Source organism: Coregonus clupeaformis, chromosome 18 (assembly GCF_020615455.1).
Source record: "Coregonus clupeaformis isolate EN_2021a chromosome 18, ASM2061545v1, whole genome shotgun sequence".
NCBI classification, from domain to species: Eukaryota; Metazoa; Chordata; class Actinopteri; order Salmoniformes; family Salmonidae; genus Coregonus; species Coregonus clupeaformis.
The window spans coordinates 44,560,011-44,575,369 of NC_059209.1; the positions used below are offsets into that span (position 1 = coordinate 44,560,011).

The following is a 15,359-nucleotide window of genomic DNA, read 5'->3' on the forward strand; positions in this document are numbered from 1 at the left end:
AGAACTGAGACATGATGACCAGCCCTATGGGTTAGGTTAGGGGAACTGAGACAGACTGAGACATGATGACCAGCCCTATGGGTTAGTGTTAGGGTTAGGAACTGAGACATGATGACCAGCCCTATGGGTTAGTGTTAGGGTTAGGAACTGAGACCAGACTGAGACATGATGACCAGCCCTATGGGTTAGTGTTAGGGTTAGGAACTGAGACATGATGACCAGCCCTATGGGTTAGTGTTAGGGTTAGGAACTGAGACATGATGACCAGCCCTATGGGTTAGTGTTAGGGTTAGGAACTGAGCAACTGAGACATGATGACCAGCCCTATGGGTTAGTGTTAGGGTTAGGAACTGAGACATGATGACCAGCCCTATGGGTTAGTGTTAGGGTTAGGAACTGAGACATGATGACCAGCCCTATGGGTTAGTGTTAGGGTTAGGAACTGAGACATGATGACCAGCCCTATGGGTTAGAGTTAGGGTTAGGAACTGAGACATGATGACCAGCCCTATGGGTTAGTGTTAGGGTTAGGAGAGACTGAGACATGATGACCAGCCCTATGGGTTAGTGTTAGGGTTAGGAACTGAGACATGATGACCAGCCCTATGGGTTAGTGTTAGGGTTAGGAACTGAGACATGATGACCAGCCCTATGGGTTAGTGTTAGGGTTAGGAACTGAGACATGATGACCATCCTTATGGATTAGTGTTAGGGTTAGGACAGCGTTTCTCAAACTCGGCCCTCGCGACCCCAAGGGGTGCACGTTTTGGTTTTTGCCCTAACACTACACAGCAGATTGAAATGATCAAAGCTAGGGCAAAAAACTAAACATGCACTCCTTGGGGTCCCGAGGACCGAGTTTGGGAAACTCTGGGTTAGGAAATGAGGCCAGACTGAGACATGGTGTTTCCAGGGAGACTGTGACATCTCTCTGATCTGATTGGTTGTGTGTTTCCAGGGCGACTGTGAGGACCATGCCACCCTGCTGTGCAGTCTGCTGCTGGGGTTTGGCCTGGATGCCTACCTGTGTGTTGGCACTAAGCCCAAGGGCCTGGCACACACCTGGGTGATGACCAGGGGCACTGACAGTACCATCACCTTCTGGGAGAGCCTGACCGCACACAGGTGAGACTAAAGCCTGGTTCAGATTCAACAGCCAACATGAGATGAGACAGAACTAGACTGTTTCAGAATCTTGTGTTGTAGAGCAGACGGTCTAAAGACCAGAGACGGGGCCTCCCGGGTGGCGCAGCTGTCTAAGTCACTTCATCGCAGTGCTTGAGGCATCACTACAGGCCCGGGTTCGATCCCAGGCTGTGTCACAACCGGCTGTGACCGTGAGTCCCATAGGGCAGCGCACAATTGGCTCATCATGCTCTAGCGACTCCTTGTGGCGGGCCGGGTGCCTGCAGGCTGACTTCGTTCGTCAGTTGAATGGTGTTTCCTACGACACATTGGTGCGGCTGGCTTCCGGGTTAAGCGGGCGGGTGTTAAGAAGTGCGGTTTGGCGGGTCATGTTTCGGAGGACGCATGACTCGACGTTCGCCTCCCGAGCCCGTTGGTTAGTTGCAGCGATGAGACAAGATTGAAATTGGGGGGAGGGGGGGGATTAAAATAAAAATAAAAATTGACCAGACATTGTTCAGACCGTTTCCACGGTAACGCTGCCTCTTTACAATGACATGATTTCTTTGAAACAAAGTTGCCACTTGTTGCAGCAAGGTGTTGAATCAGCTAGGTGTTGTAGCAGCGGCTAGGTGTTGTAGCAGCGGCTAGGTGTTGTAGCAGCGGCTAGGTGTTGTAGCAACGGCTAGGTGTTGTAGCAGCGGCTAGGTGTTGTAGCAGCGGCTAGGTGTTGTAGCAGCGGCTAGGTGTTGTAGCGGCTAGGTGTGTAGCAGCGGCTAGGTGTTTAGCAGCGGCTAGGTGTAGCAGCGGCTAGGTGTTGTGCAGCGGCTGGGTGTTGCAGCAGCGGCTAGGTGTTGTAGCAGCTGGGCTAGGTGTCAGCAGCGGCTAGGTGTTAGCAGCGGCTAGGTGTTGTAGCAGCGGCTAGGTGTTGTAGCAGCGGCTAGGTGTTGTAGCAGCTGCTAGGTGTTAGCAGCGGCTAGGTGTTGTAGCCGGCTAGGTGTTGTAGCACGGCTAGGTGTTGTAGCAGCTGGCTAGAGTGTTGTAGCAGCGGCTAGGTGTGAGCGGCTAGGGTGTTGTAGCAGCGGCTAGGTGTTGTAGCAGCGGCTAGGTGTTGTAGCAGCGGCTAGGTGTTGTAGCAGCGGCTAGGTGTTGTAGCAGCGGCTAGAGTGTTGTAGCAGCGGCTAAGTGTTGTAGCAGCGGCTAGGTGTTGTAGCAGCGGCTAGGTGTCAGCAGCGGCTAGGTGTTAGCAGCTGCTGGTGTTGTAGCAGCGGCTAGGTGTTGTAGCAGCGGCTAGGTGTTGTAGCAGCGGCTAGGTGTTGTAGCAGCGGCTAGGTGTTGTAGCAGCGGCTAGGTGTTGTAGCAGCTGCCAGGTGTTGTAGCAGCGGCTAGGTGTGTAGCAGCGGCTGGGTGTTGTAGCAGCGGCTAGGTGTTGTAGCAGCGGCTAGGTGTTGTAGCAGCGGCTAGGTGTTAGTAGCGGCTAGGTGTTGTAGCAACGGCTAGGTGTTGTAGCAGCGGCCAGTGTGTAGCAGCTGGCAGTGTTGTAGCAGCGGCTAGGTGTTTGTAGCAGCGTGGCGGCTAGGTGTTGTAGCAGCGGCTAGGTGTTGTAGCAGCGGCTAGGGTGTTGTAGCAGCGGCTAGGTGTTGTAGCAGCTGGGCTAGGTGTTGTAGCAGCGGCTAGGTGTTGCAGCAGCGGCTAGGTGTTGTAGCAGCGGCTAGGTGTTGTAGCAGCGGCTAGGTGTCAGTGGCAGCGGCTGTGTTGCAGCAGCGGCTAGGTGTTGTAGCAGCGGCTAGGTGTTGTAGCGCGCTGGAGTGTTGCAGCGGCTAGGTGTTGTAGCAGCGGCTAGGTGTTGTAGCAGCGGCTAGGTGTTGTAGCAGCTAGGTGTGCAGCGGCTGGTGTTGTAGCAGCGGCTAGGTGTTGAGCAGCGGCTAGGTGTTGTAGCAGCGGCTAGGTGTTGTAGCAGCGGCTAGGTGTTGTAGCAGCGGCTAGGTGTTGTAGCAGCGGCTAGGTGTTGTAGCAGCGGCTAGGTGTTGTAGCAGCGGCTAGGTGTTGTAGCAAACAACTTTCATGAAATACATGCACCAGAAACATGACGACTCGTCAGAGAAATATCAACAAGCTAATCTAGCTATTACTGCAATAAAACCGCTAGCTCTAGTCTATACGTCAGTGGCATGTCAGCTCGCTGTCTGCTTGACTAACTAATTAGCTGCTTGGCTGAACACAGAACGTCAGCGCACTGTTCTCTGATTGGCTAAAGGGAGTCGCAAGTTTTTAGCTGAGATTTGACATGCTGAATGTTGAAAACACCAGCAGCCAACATGAGATGATCTAAAACTAGACTGTTTGTTCTGTAACTGCATAAACGCGTCTGGTGTTTTAGATGTGAACTGGGCTCAACACACCTGCAACCATTTGTCCTCTGTCTCTCTGGCTGAGAGTTTCTTAATGGGTTAACGGAGTCCCCTTCACCAGGGTGCAGCAGTGTTGTGAATAGACCTGTCATGATCCCTTCCTCTAGTCTAGACGTCAGTGGCATGTCTGTTCTACACAATATATTTCTATCTGTTCCACCATGTTGTTTTAGGTACCTCCACCAGGCCATTGACCCAGATGCCCCTCCCCTGGCCCCCCAGCCCCTCCCCTGGCCCCCCAGCCCCTCCCCTGGCCCCCCAGCCCCTCCCCTGGCCCCCCATCCCCTCCCCTGCCCCCCAGCCCCTCCCCTGGCCCCCAGCCTCCCCTGGCCCCCCAGCCCCTCCCCTGGCCCCCAGCCCCTCCCCTGGCCCCCCAGCCCCTCCCCTGGCCCCTCCTATCCCTACAGGACCATCGGCTGTGTGTGACCCAGATGCCCCTCCCCCAGCCCCGCCCCTCCTATCCCTACAGGACCATCGGCTGTGTGTTCAACCACAAGGCCTTCCTGGCCAACTGCCAGCCGACGGACGCCGTGGAACTCTGCGTGTTTGACTTCCACCACCAGTCCCAGTGGAAGGCTATGAGTGAGGAGGCTGTTGGCTCAGTGTGCTCCCCAGGCAGCACCACCTCTCTGCCCCCTCTACCTCCTCTCTGCCCCCTCTACCTCCTCTCTGTGGCCCCTCTACCTCCTCTCTGCCCCCTCTACCACCTCTCTGCCCCCTCTACCACCTCTCTGCCCCCTCTACCTCCTCTCTGTGGCCCCTCTACCTCCTCTCTGCCCCCTCTACCACCTCTCTGCCCCCTCTACCTCCTCTCTGTGGCCCCTCTACCTCCTCTCTGCCCCCTCTACCTCCTCTCTGCCCCCTCTACCTCCTCTCTGCCCCCTCTACCTCCTCTCTGTGGCCCCTCTACCTCCTCTCTGCCCCCTCTACCTCCTCTCTGCCCCCTCTACCTCCTCTCTGCCCCCTCTACCTCCTCTCTGTGGCCCCTCTACCTCCTCTCTGCCCCCTCTACCTCCTCTCTGCCCCCTCTACCTCCTCTCTGCCCCCTCTACCTCCTCTCTGTGGTCCCTCCCTGGAGCCCAGTGCTGCCTCCAACCAGCTGGAACTGGAGCTGAGGTACCTGGTGGTGGAACACAGGAAGGTGAGAGTAGAAACACAGCTTACAGGTTGGCTTAGTTAAAACTGAAACACCTGTCAGAGCCCATATCTGTTGTGTTGTGTATCTACAGTACAGGATATTAACATGGCCTCTGTGTGTATAGTCATGTTGTGTTGTGTATCTACAGTAGATGATATTAACATGGTCTCTATGTATAGTCATGTTGTGTATCTACAGTTCAGGATATTAACATGGCATTTATGTGTATAGTCATGGGGCCACAAAACATCTGATCTCATCATGAGGGGCCTCAGTGTTTCGCGGGTCTGACCTCATCATGAGGGTCAGCAGTGTTTTGCGAGTCTGATCTCATCATGAGGGGCCACAGTGGCTCGCGGGTCTGATCTCATGAGGGGCCGCAGTGGCTCGCGGGTCTGACCTCATCATGAGGGGCCGCAGTGTTTCGCAGGTCTGACCTCATCATGAGGGGCCGCAGTGGCTCGCGGGTCTGACCTCATCATGAGGGGCCGCAGTGGCTCGTGGGTCTGACCTCATCATGAGGGTCTGCATACACACATCCATACCCACACATGCAGTCAGAACCTTTTGGGGGCCCTAGCCTTTTGGGGGCCTTGTCCCTAGCCTTTTGGGGGCCCTAGCCTTTTGGGGGCCTTGTCCCTAGCCTTTTGGGGGCCCTAGCCTTTTGGGGGCCCTTGTCCCTAGCCTTTTGGGGGCCCTTGTCCCTAGCCTTTTGGGGGCCCTGCCCTAGCCTTTTGGGGGCCCTAGCCTTTTGGGGGCCCTTGTCCCTAGCCTTTTGGGGGCCCTTGTCCCTAGCCTTTTGGGGGCCCTAGCCTTTTGGGGGCCCTTGTCCCTAGCCTTTTGGGGGCCCTTGTCCCTAGCCTTTTGGGGGCCCTTGGCCCTAACCTTTTGGGGGCCCTTGTCCCTAACCTTTTGGGGGCCCTTGGCCCTAACCTTTTGGGGGCCCTTGGCCCTAGCCTTTTGGGGGCCCTTGTCCCTAGCCTTTTGGGGGTCCTTGTCCCTAGCCTTTTGGGGGCCCTTGGCCCTAGCCTTTTGGGGGTCCTTGTCCCTAGCCTTTTGGGGGTCCTTGTCCCTAGCCTTTTGGGGGTCCTTGTCCCTAGCCTTTTGGGGGCCCTTGGCCCTAGCCTTTTGGGGGTCCTTGTCCCTAGCCTTTTGGGGGTCCTTGTCCCTAACCTTTTGGGGGCCCTAGCCTTTTGGGGGCCCTAGCCTTTTGGGGGCCCTAGCCTTTTGGGGGCCCTTGTCCCTAACCTTTTGGGGGTCCTAGCCTTTTGGGGGCCCTTGTCCCTAGCCTTTTGGGGTCCCTAGCCTTTTGGGGGCCCTAGCCTTTTGGGGTCCCTTGGCCCTAACCTTTTGGGGGCCCTTGTCCCTAGCCTTTTGGGGGCCCTAGCCTTTTGGGGTCCCTTGGCCCTAACCTTTTGGGGACCCTTGTCCCTAGCCTTTTGGGGGCCCTTGTCCCTAGCCTTTTGGGGGGCCTAAGGGACATGTTGCCCCTTCCCCCTAACTTGCGAGAAAACATTTTAGCGACCGCCTCTTGACAGTCGAGAGAAAAATGTGAAGTCTCTTGGAATTGTGTTTGTAGAAGCTGTATTAGAGTAGTTCTCTGTGTGTCTCGCCAGGACCTGGGCCTGGCCACGGTGTGGGAGGACCACCTGTCTTACGTGCTGTCCTCTGCCCTGGCGGCGTACGAGCTGGAGCGCTGCACGGGGACTTCCTGCGGTAACGAGGAGTTCCAGGACGCTGTGCGGAGGGCGGTGCCGGACGGACACGCCTTCCCCATCCACTTCCTGCACCACAACGCACGCCGAGCCTTCGCTACCTGCCTCAGGTAACTATAGCAACGCATCGCAACACCGGATGTTTCCAGCTTATAGACACGTCACAGTTTTATAAGTTGTTCAGATAAATTAAGAGCTGAAGGGCAGGAGAGGTGTGTGTTGTCATGGATACAGAAGGGGTGTTGTAACTAGGGGTGTAACGATCCATCTACTACATCGATGTATCGATTTATATTCCTATGATCCAACTACATCGATCTGTGCTCGGCGAGTTGGCCTTTTGGACAACATATATCAATCTAACATCGTTTTAAAATGTAATAAATCGATTGTATCGATACTAGGAAATAACCCATTGGATTTAAGCACATCAGACTTTATATGGATGTTTTTTCTTAGCACTTTTAATGATAAAGGCTTTAAACATTACTCGATTCAGTCTGCCTATCCGTGACGTCATCGCCAAGCGCCAGCAGCAGCGCAAAGGCGCAAAGACAACAAAACATAGCATGGCGGACGACAGAGAGAGAAGCCGACGAGCGAGAAATTATCAAGCCACCATTGCGGTCCAGTGTGTGGAAACACTTTGGCTTTTGCAAAGACGGAGATGTTCTAAATAAGTCGCTCGCTGTTTGTAGGATATGTAAAGGTCAAGTAAAGTACAACGGCAACACGACAAATCTCTCCAACCACCTACTAAGGCGCCATGGGATTTCACACAACACCGACCGTCCAGGCACCTCTTGCAGCGTTCCCGCTGCTACAGCAGCGAAAGGTAAAGTCAACTCTGCAGAAGCCTCAGGTCTCGCCTGCATGTTTAGTCAGAGGCTAAAACTCAGCTCGGGCGAAAAACATCACGGCAACAATTGCCAAGTTTATCTGCAAAGACATGCGACCCTACAGTGTGGTTGAAAATCCGGGATTCCGTGAAATGATTCAAACATTGGAGCCAAGGTACACAATACCAAGCCGACCACACTTCTCAGAAAAGGTTATTCCTGCATTGTACGAAAGTACTAAGAATGATGTGAAGCTGTCGCTTTCTCAAGCTGAACGAGTAGCGATAACGACAGATGGCTGGACGTCATGCTCAAATCAAGGGTATGTGACAATTACCTCTCATCACATTGATCCGGAGTGGAAAATGAAGACCTTTGTTCTGCTAACCAGAGTTTTAAATGAAGCCCATACTGGTAAAAATATTGGCGCGTTACTGCGTGAAGCCTGCATGGAGTGGAAAATCTACGACAAGAATCCTGCCATCGTCACAGATAACGCCAGGAATATGATTGTGGCCGGTGCAGAAGCCCAGTTCAGTCCACACATTACCTGCTTCGCACATACACTCAACCTTGCCTCGCAGAAGGGTTTGGGGGTGGACCGTGCTTCCAGGTTGTTGGGGAAAGTGCGAAAAATTGTTGGATATTTTCACCGCAGCCCGATTGCATGTCACGCCCTACAGGAAAAACAAACTCTGATGGATTTACCAAAACAAACTGATCCAAGACATAATCACCAGATGGAACAGTTCATTCGAAATGCTTGAACGTTTTTTTGGAACAACAGCCAGCTATAATGGCAACTCTGATGTCCAAGGATCTACGAAAGGGGGTCACAGATGTAGGCACGCTGAGTGAGAGTGATATTGCCAACATGGATGACATTGTTCAGTTGATGGGTCCTGTCAAAATGGCAACCACTGTGATGTGTGAAGAAGACCAGCCAACTCTCTCTGTAATTGCTCCTCTTCAAGCAAAACTGCTGAAACACCTACAGCCATGCGAAGACGACTCAACCCTGGTTGCAGAGATTAAGAGGGTGATGGCCAGTGACCTCTCCACACGCTACAGAGGCACCCAATACGCTCTCAACATAGGTAATTAATTTGGAGTCTTAATTAAAATCAACTTGGTTAATATTTTAGGTTATTAGACTGTATTAATTTGTAAAATGCCACACCTTTGCGTTTTCAAGTTTGAATTTGAGTTGTTTTTTCATATGGAAAAGTAAACAAGATATCTGCAATACAATTCTTAGTTCATGGTGGCTTTACATCATCACTGTGCCACATTTCTTTTAAACATACTAAAGTTTAATCTTCTGATTATTTTGTGTATGAGGAGGTGGTCATCACTTGCAATTTCAGGTCAACTTAATTTAATAATGCAATGAATGCAATATTCTTGTTCTTTAAACACCATCAGCGTTGGACCCGCGATTTAAAGAACTGCCCTACCTGGAAAAAGAGGACAGAGAACAGGTCTACACAAAACTGGTTTTTGAGGCAGAAGTGTCCCACCAGGTAACTCTTCTCTCCTCTTTCCTCTGCTCTTTTCTCTTCTCCCCTTTCATTTGTCCTCTCTCAAATCTAATCTGTTCTTTATCTTCCTCTAAATTTATGTGTGCAGTATTACAGAGCAGGAATTTGAACAGTTCACACATTCTTACATCAATAGATGCAAGCAATTGGAAATCAGGAGGAAGACGAGGGAAGCTCAAGCACAAAGCTGTCAGGATTCAATGAAGAGACCACAGGTGTGTTTCATGTGATACCAATAAAAGATTGTTGTTGTTTTGTATTAATGAGAAACATGACTATATTTTGAAAAATATTTCTTATATTGTAGCTCCAAATGAGTCACCTCCTTGTAAGAAGAAAGCCTTAGATGCGCTGTTTGGCGATTCCTTCACCCAAAGAGAAAGAAAATCCACAAGCGAGACAGCCAGAGCAGAGGTGTTAAAGTACCGAGCAAAAGATGCGTTGCCTTTGACTGAAAATGCCATGAAGTGGTGGAGATCTCAGGAGAAAGAGCTACCTGTACTTTGTGACGGCCCTGAATATTTCTGAACCGTCTCAGTGCTTCTCCTTCTAATAGGGCGCTTCCCCTTTAATTCCTCATTAAATAGCCAGCATCAGCTGCGCAAAGAAAAAAGTTGTGATTGAGACATGAATGAGGATGTGTACTACCTTTCAGTTCATGAAGCTTCGCCATTACGTTTGTTTTGTTGCCTTACAGTGTGTTTTGTAGCCTTAAAGCGAGTTTACCCAGGATTGGATCCACTCTGTGCGTCTGTGGACTACAACTCTCCGTTGGTTTTCGTGGCCTTTTCTCCGCTGGAGAGCTGTTGGCGGATTGTCTGACTGACCGACTGACTACAACTTTTTGTACACGGTATTTCATTTGTTTGGGGTGATGTATACTGTGATTTATGTAGTTGTGAGGACGTATTATTCTTTGGGTAGTCTTTGATACGCTTTATAGTTGTGTTACAAAATAAGTGTTATTTTGAGTGTATGGATATACTGGGTTTATGCTACGGACAAACGTTGCGGGACTAAGGATACTTGAGTCACTGAACTTATTTACCGGGCTGGACTCTTTTTATGCCCGAGGTACAGGACATTTCTAAATGAACATAAGTGCATTGATTTGTTATATTGTTGTGTGTGGGGTGTGTGTGATCATTTATGTTGTTAATACAACCACGCAAAAGAAATACACTTGTTTGAAGTTCTTTCCAAGGTTTTAAGGGGTTTATGAAAAGTATATTTCCATCTTGACTTTTACATAAGTCCTTTGTATTAGTGTGACTTGACGGACCAGATGGGACTCATTCCCTCCCAAACTAAAAAGGAGAAACCCATGCTTTCTCTGGTGGGCACAACCTACCTGGCACCCCTATAAATAACCTCAAGTCAAAACCGTTACAACTTTCCACCCTTGCTAAACGGTACCTGTGCATTCCAGGCACCAGTGTGCCAGCAGAACGAGTTGTTAGTACTGCTGGCGACATAGTGAACGCACAGAGAAGTGTTCTGCGGCCAGATCATGTTGATCAGTTGATATTAAAAAAAAAAAATCTGTAGTCATTGAAGAGTAGCCTAGTAGGTTACACTTGATCTTTTGTTGAATATTGTTTGTTTATTAAAATGAGAGTAGTAGCAGGTTCATCCACTGCTCATTCAACCTGAAGAAATGTTGGTTGCACTTTATTGTTGATATTAATATTGTAATATTTTTATGTTGAAAAACTAAAGCAGAAGTAGCAGGTAAACCTACTGTTTATTCAACCTGAAGAGATGTTGGTTGCACTTTATTTTTGATATTAATACTGTATTTGTATTGTAATGTTGAAAAACAAAAGCAGAAGTAGCAGGTAAACCTACTGTTAATTCAACCTGAAGAGATGTTGGTTGCACTTTATTTTTGATATTAATATTGTAATATTTTCATGTTGAAAAGCAGAAGTAGCAGGTAAACCTACTCTTTATTCAACCTGAAGAGATGTTGGTTGCACTTTATTTTTGATATTAATATTGTAATATTTTTATGTTGAAAAACAAAAGCAGAAGTAGCAGGTAAACCTACTCTTTATTCAACCTGAAGAGATGTTGGTTGCACTTTATTTTTGATATTAATATTGTAATATTTTTATGTTGAAAAACAAAAGCAGAAGTAGCAGGTAAACCTACTGTTGAAATGTTGGTTGCACTTACTGTACTTTTATTGAAAATGTATTGAATATTGAAAATGAGATCAGACAATTTTAACTTCCTGTTAATTCAACCTAAAGTGTTGTTTGCACTTTATTCAAATAAAATGTGAATGCATTTGCCATTCATTGTTGTTTACTTGTTTATTTATATTCATAATTAATTGATACCTGATTCCATTACAAGAAACAGGAATCTAGGAAACTTCACCTGCACTGTCCAGTATCCAGGTATTTATTTCAGTCACACTGGTTGAATTTTTGGCTAAAAGGTTACTGAATCGATTTCAAGTCACTGAATCGTTTCGGATCGTATCGTTCTAAATGAACCAATATCGTCCTTGAATCGTATCGACAACCACGAATCGTGATACAAATCGAATCGTTGTTAAAACGAATCGTTACACCCCTAGTTGTAACTGTTGTTTTTTGGGCAGGTCTCCGTTCTGTGATGAGATAGTGTGTTGCCGTGGGGACCACGTGAGGCTGGCGGTGCGTGTCCGGGTGTTTGCGTACCCTGAGTCTGCCTGTGCTGTCTGGGTGATGTTCGCCTGCAAGTATCGTTCTGTACTCTGACTTCTAACCTCTGACACCCCCCCCACCGCTGTCTAAGGCCATAGTAGCAACACCTTTACACATTCCTCTTTTGTACAATATTGTAGGGCTGGGAAAGACCAGGGACCTCACCATACTGCATTATCACCATACTTAGGTGCCGATACGATATGTGTATACAGTGGGGGAAAAAAGTATTTAGTCAGCCACCAATTGTGCAAGTTCTGCCACTTAAAAAGATGAGAGAGGCCTGTAATTTTCATCATAGGTACACGTCAACTATGACAGACAAAATGAGAAAAAAAATCCAGAAAATCACATTGTAGGATTTTTAATGAATTTATTTGCTGATTATGGTGGAAAATAAGTATTTGGTCACCTACAAACAAGCAAGATTTCTGGCTCTCACAGACCTGTAACTTCTTCTTTAAGAGGCTCCTCTGTCCTCCACTCGTTACCTGTATTAATGGCACCTGTTTGAACTTGTTATCAGTATAAAAGACACCTGTCCACAACCTCAAACAGTCACACTCCAAACTCCACTATGGCCAAGACCAAAGAACTGTCAAAGGACACCAGAAACAAAATTGTAGACCTGCACCAGGCTGGGAAGACTGAATCTGCATTTTTTACATTTACATTTTAGTCATTTAGCAGACGCTCTTATCCAGAGCGACTCACAAATTGGTGCGTTCACCCTATAGCCAGTGGGATAACCACTTTACAATTTTTTTGGGGGGGGTAGAAGGATTACTTTATCCTATCCCAGGTATTCCTTAAAGAGGTGGGGTTTCAAATGTCTCCGGAAGGTGGTGAGTGACTCCGCTGTCCTGGCTCGTGAGGGAGCTTGTTCCACCATTGGGGTGCCAGAGCAGCGAACAGTTTTGACTGGGCTGAGCGGGAACTATGCTTCCGCAGAGGAAGGGGAGCCAGCAGGCCAGAGGTGGATGAACGCAATGCCCTCGTTTGGGTGTAGGGACTGATCAGAGCCCGAAGGTACAGAGGTGCCGTTCCCCTCACTGCTCCATAGGCAAGCACCATGGTCTTGTAGCGGATGCGAGCTTCAACTGGAAGCCAGTGGAGTGTGCGGAGGAGCGGGGTGACGTGAGAGAACTTGGGAAGGTTGAACACCAGACGGGCTGCGGCATTCTGGATGAGTTGTAGGGGTTTAATGGCACAGGCAGGGAGGCCAGCCAACAGCGAGTTGCAGTAGTCCAGACGGGGAGATGACAAGTGCCTGGATTAGGACCTGTGCCGCTTCCTGTGTAAGGCAGGGTCATACTCTCGGATGTTGTAGAGCATGAACCTGCAGGAGCGGGTCACCGCCTTGATGTTGGCGGAGAACGACAGGGTGTTGTCCAGGGTCACGCCTAGGCTCTTCGCACTCTGGGAGGAGGACACAGCGGAGTTGTCAACCGTGATGGCGAGATCATGGAACGGGCAGTCCTTCCCCGGGAGGAAGAGCAGCTCCGTCTTGCCAGGGTTCAGCTTGAGGTGGTGATCCGTCATCCATACTGATATGTCTGCCAGACATGCAGAGATGCGATTCGCCACCTGGTTATCGAGAAGGGGAAAGGAGAAGATTAGTTGTGTATCGTCAGCGTAGCAATGATAGGAGAGGCCATGTGAGGATATGACAGAGCCAAGTGACTTGGTGTATAGGGAGAAAAGGAGAGGGCCTAGAACTGAGCCCTGGGGACACCAGTGGTGAGAGCACGTGGTGCGGAGACAGCTTTCGCCACGCCACTTGGTAGGAGCGACCGGTCAGGTAGGACGCAATCCAGGAGTGAGCCGCGCCGGAGATGCCCAGCTCGGAGAGGGTGGAGAGGAGGATCTGATGGTTCACAGTATCAAAGGCAGCAGACAGGTCTAGAAGGACAAGAGCAGAGGAGAGAGAGTTAGCTTTAGCAGTGCGGAGAGCCTCCGTGACACAGAGAAGAGCAGTCTCAGTTGAATGACCAGTCCTGAAACCTGACTGGTTTGGATCAAGAAGGTCATTCTGAGAGAGATAGCAAGAGAGTTGGCTAAAGACGGCACGCTCAATAGTTTTGGAAAGAAAAGAAAGAAGGGATACTGGTCTGTAGTTGTTGACATCAGTGGGATCGAGTGTTGGTTTTTTTGAGGAAGGGGAGCAACTCTCGCTCTCTTGAAGACGGAAGGGACATGGCCAGCGGTCAAGGATGAGTTGATCAGCGAGGTGAGGTAGGGGGAGAAGGTCACCAGAGATGGTCTGGAGAAGAGAGGAGGGGATGGGGTCAAGCGGGCAGGTTGTTGGGCGGCCTGCAGTCACAAGTCGCAGGATTTTATCTGGAGAGAGAGGGGAGAAAGAAGTCAAAGCATAGGGTAGGGCAGTGTGAGTAGGACCAGCAGTGTCATTAGACTTAACAAACGAGGATCGAATGTCGTCAACCTTCTTTTCAAAGTGGTTGGCGAAGTCATCCACAGAGAGAGGAGGGGGGGATTCAGCAGGGAGGAAAATGTGGCAAAGAGCTTCCTAGGGTTAGAGGCAGATGCTTGGAATTTAGAGTGGTAGAAAGTGGCCTTAGCAGCAGAAACAGATGAAGAAAATGTAGAGAGGAGGGAGGAAAAGATGCCAGGTCGGCAGGGGAGTTTAGTTTTCTTCCATTTCCGCTCCGCTGCCGGAGCTCTGTTCTGTGAGCTCGCAATGAGTCATCAAGCCACGGAGCTGGAGGGGAGGACCGAGCCGGCCGGGAGGATAGGGGACACAGAGAGTCAAAGGATGCAGAAAGGGAGGAGAGGAGGGGTTGAGGAGGCAGAATCAGGAGATTGGAGGGAGAAGGATTGAGCAGAGGGAAGAGATGATAGGATGGAAGAGGAGAGAGTAGTGGGAGAGAGAGAGCGAAGGTTGCGGCGGCGCATTACCATCTGTGTAGGGGCAGAGTGAGTAGTGTGGAGGAGAGCGAGAGAGAAAAGGAAACAAAGTAGTGGTCGGAGACATGGAGGGGAGTTGCAGTGAGATTAGTAGAAGAGCAGCATCTAGTAAAGATGAGGTCAAGCGTATTGCCTGCCTTGTGAGTAGGGGGGACGGTGAGAGGGTGAGGTCAAAAAGAGGAGAGGAGTGGAAAGAAGGAGGCAGAGAGAAATGAGTCAAATGTGGACATAGGGAGGTTGAAATCCCCCAAAACTGTGAGGGGTGAGCCATCCTCAGGAAAGGAACTTATCAAGGCATCAAGCTCATTGATGAACTCTCCAAGGGAACCTGGAGGGCGATAGATGACAAGGATATTAAGCTTAAATGGGCTAGTGACTGTGACAGCATGGAATTCAAATGAGGAGATAGACAGATGGGTTAGGGGAAAAATTGAGAATGTCCACTTGGGAGGGATGAGGATTCCCAGCCACCACCCCCCTCTGACCAGATGCTCTCGGGGTATGCGAGAACACATGGTCAGACGAGGAGAGAGCAGTAGGAGTAGCAGTGTTTTCAGTGGTAATCCATGTTTCCGTCAGCGCCAGGAAGTCGAGGGACTGGAGATTAGCATAGGCTGGGATGAAGTCAGCTTTGTTGGCAGCAGAACGGCAGTTCCAGAGGCTGCCTGAGACCTGGAACTCCAGGTGTGGGGGTGCGTGCAGGGACCACCAGGTTAGAGAGGCAGCAGCCACGCGGTGTGGGGGCGTTTGTGTAGCCTGTGCAGAGAGGAGAGAACAGGGATAGGCAGAGGCATAGTTGACAGGCTGTAGCAAATGGCTACAATAATGCAGAGGAGATCGGAATGAAATGAACTAAACATCTGGGAGAGTAGAGAGCAGGGCCTCCCTCACCAAAAACTTCTACCTCAGAAACTATAATTGTTTCACTGAACCACCCGAACAAAAACTCTACCAACTTCCACCTTTAGA

General features: G+C 49.8%; 1 long non-coding RNA gene and 1 pseudogene across 1 annotated transcript; both read left to right on the top strand.

Moving 5' to 3' along the window:
- The window catches only part of LOC121559470, a 36,613-nt pseudogene extending 25,007 nt beyond the window's left edge, over positions 1-11,606 (top strand).
- LOC123493076 lies at positions 8,638-9,267 on the top strand. Its single transcript, XR_006661971.1, has 3 exons — positions 8,638-8,751; positions 8,906-8,984; positions 9,077-9,267. It is a non-coding gene; the product is annotated as an uncharacterized LOC123493076 (long non-coding RNA).
- Positions 11,607-15,359: the final 3,753 nt, after the last annotated feature.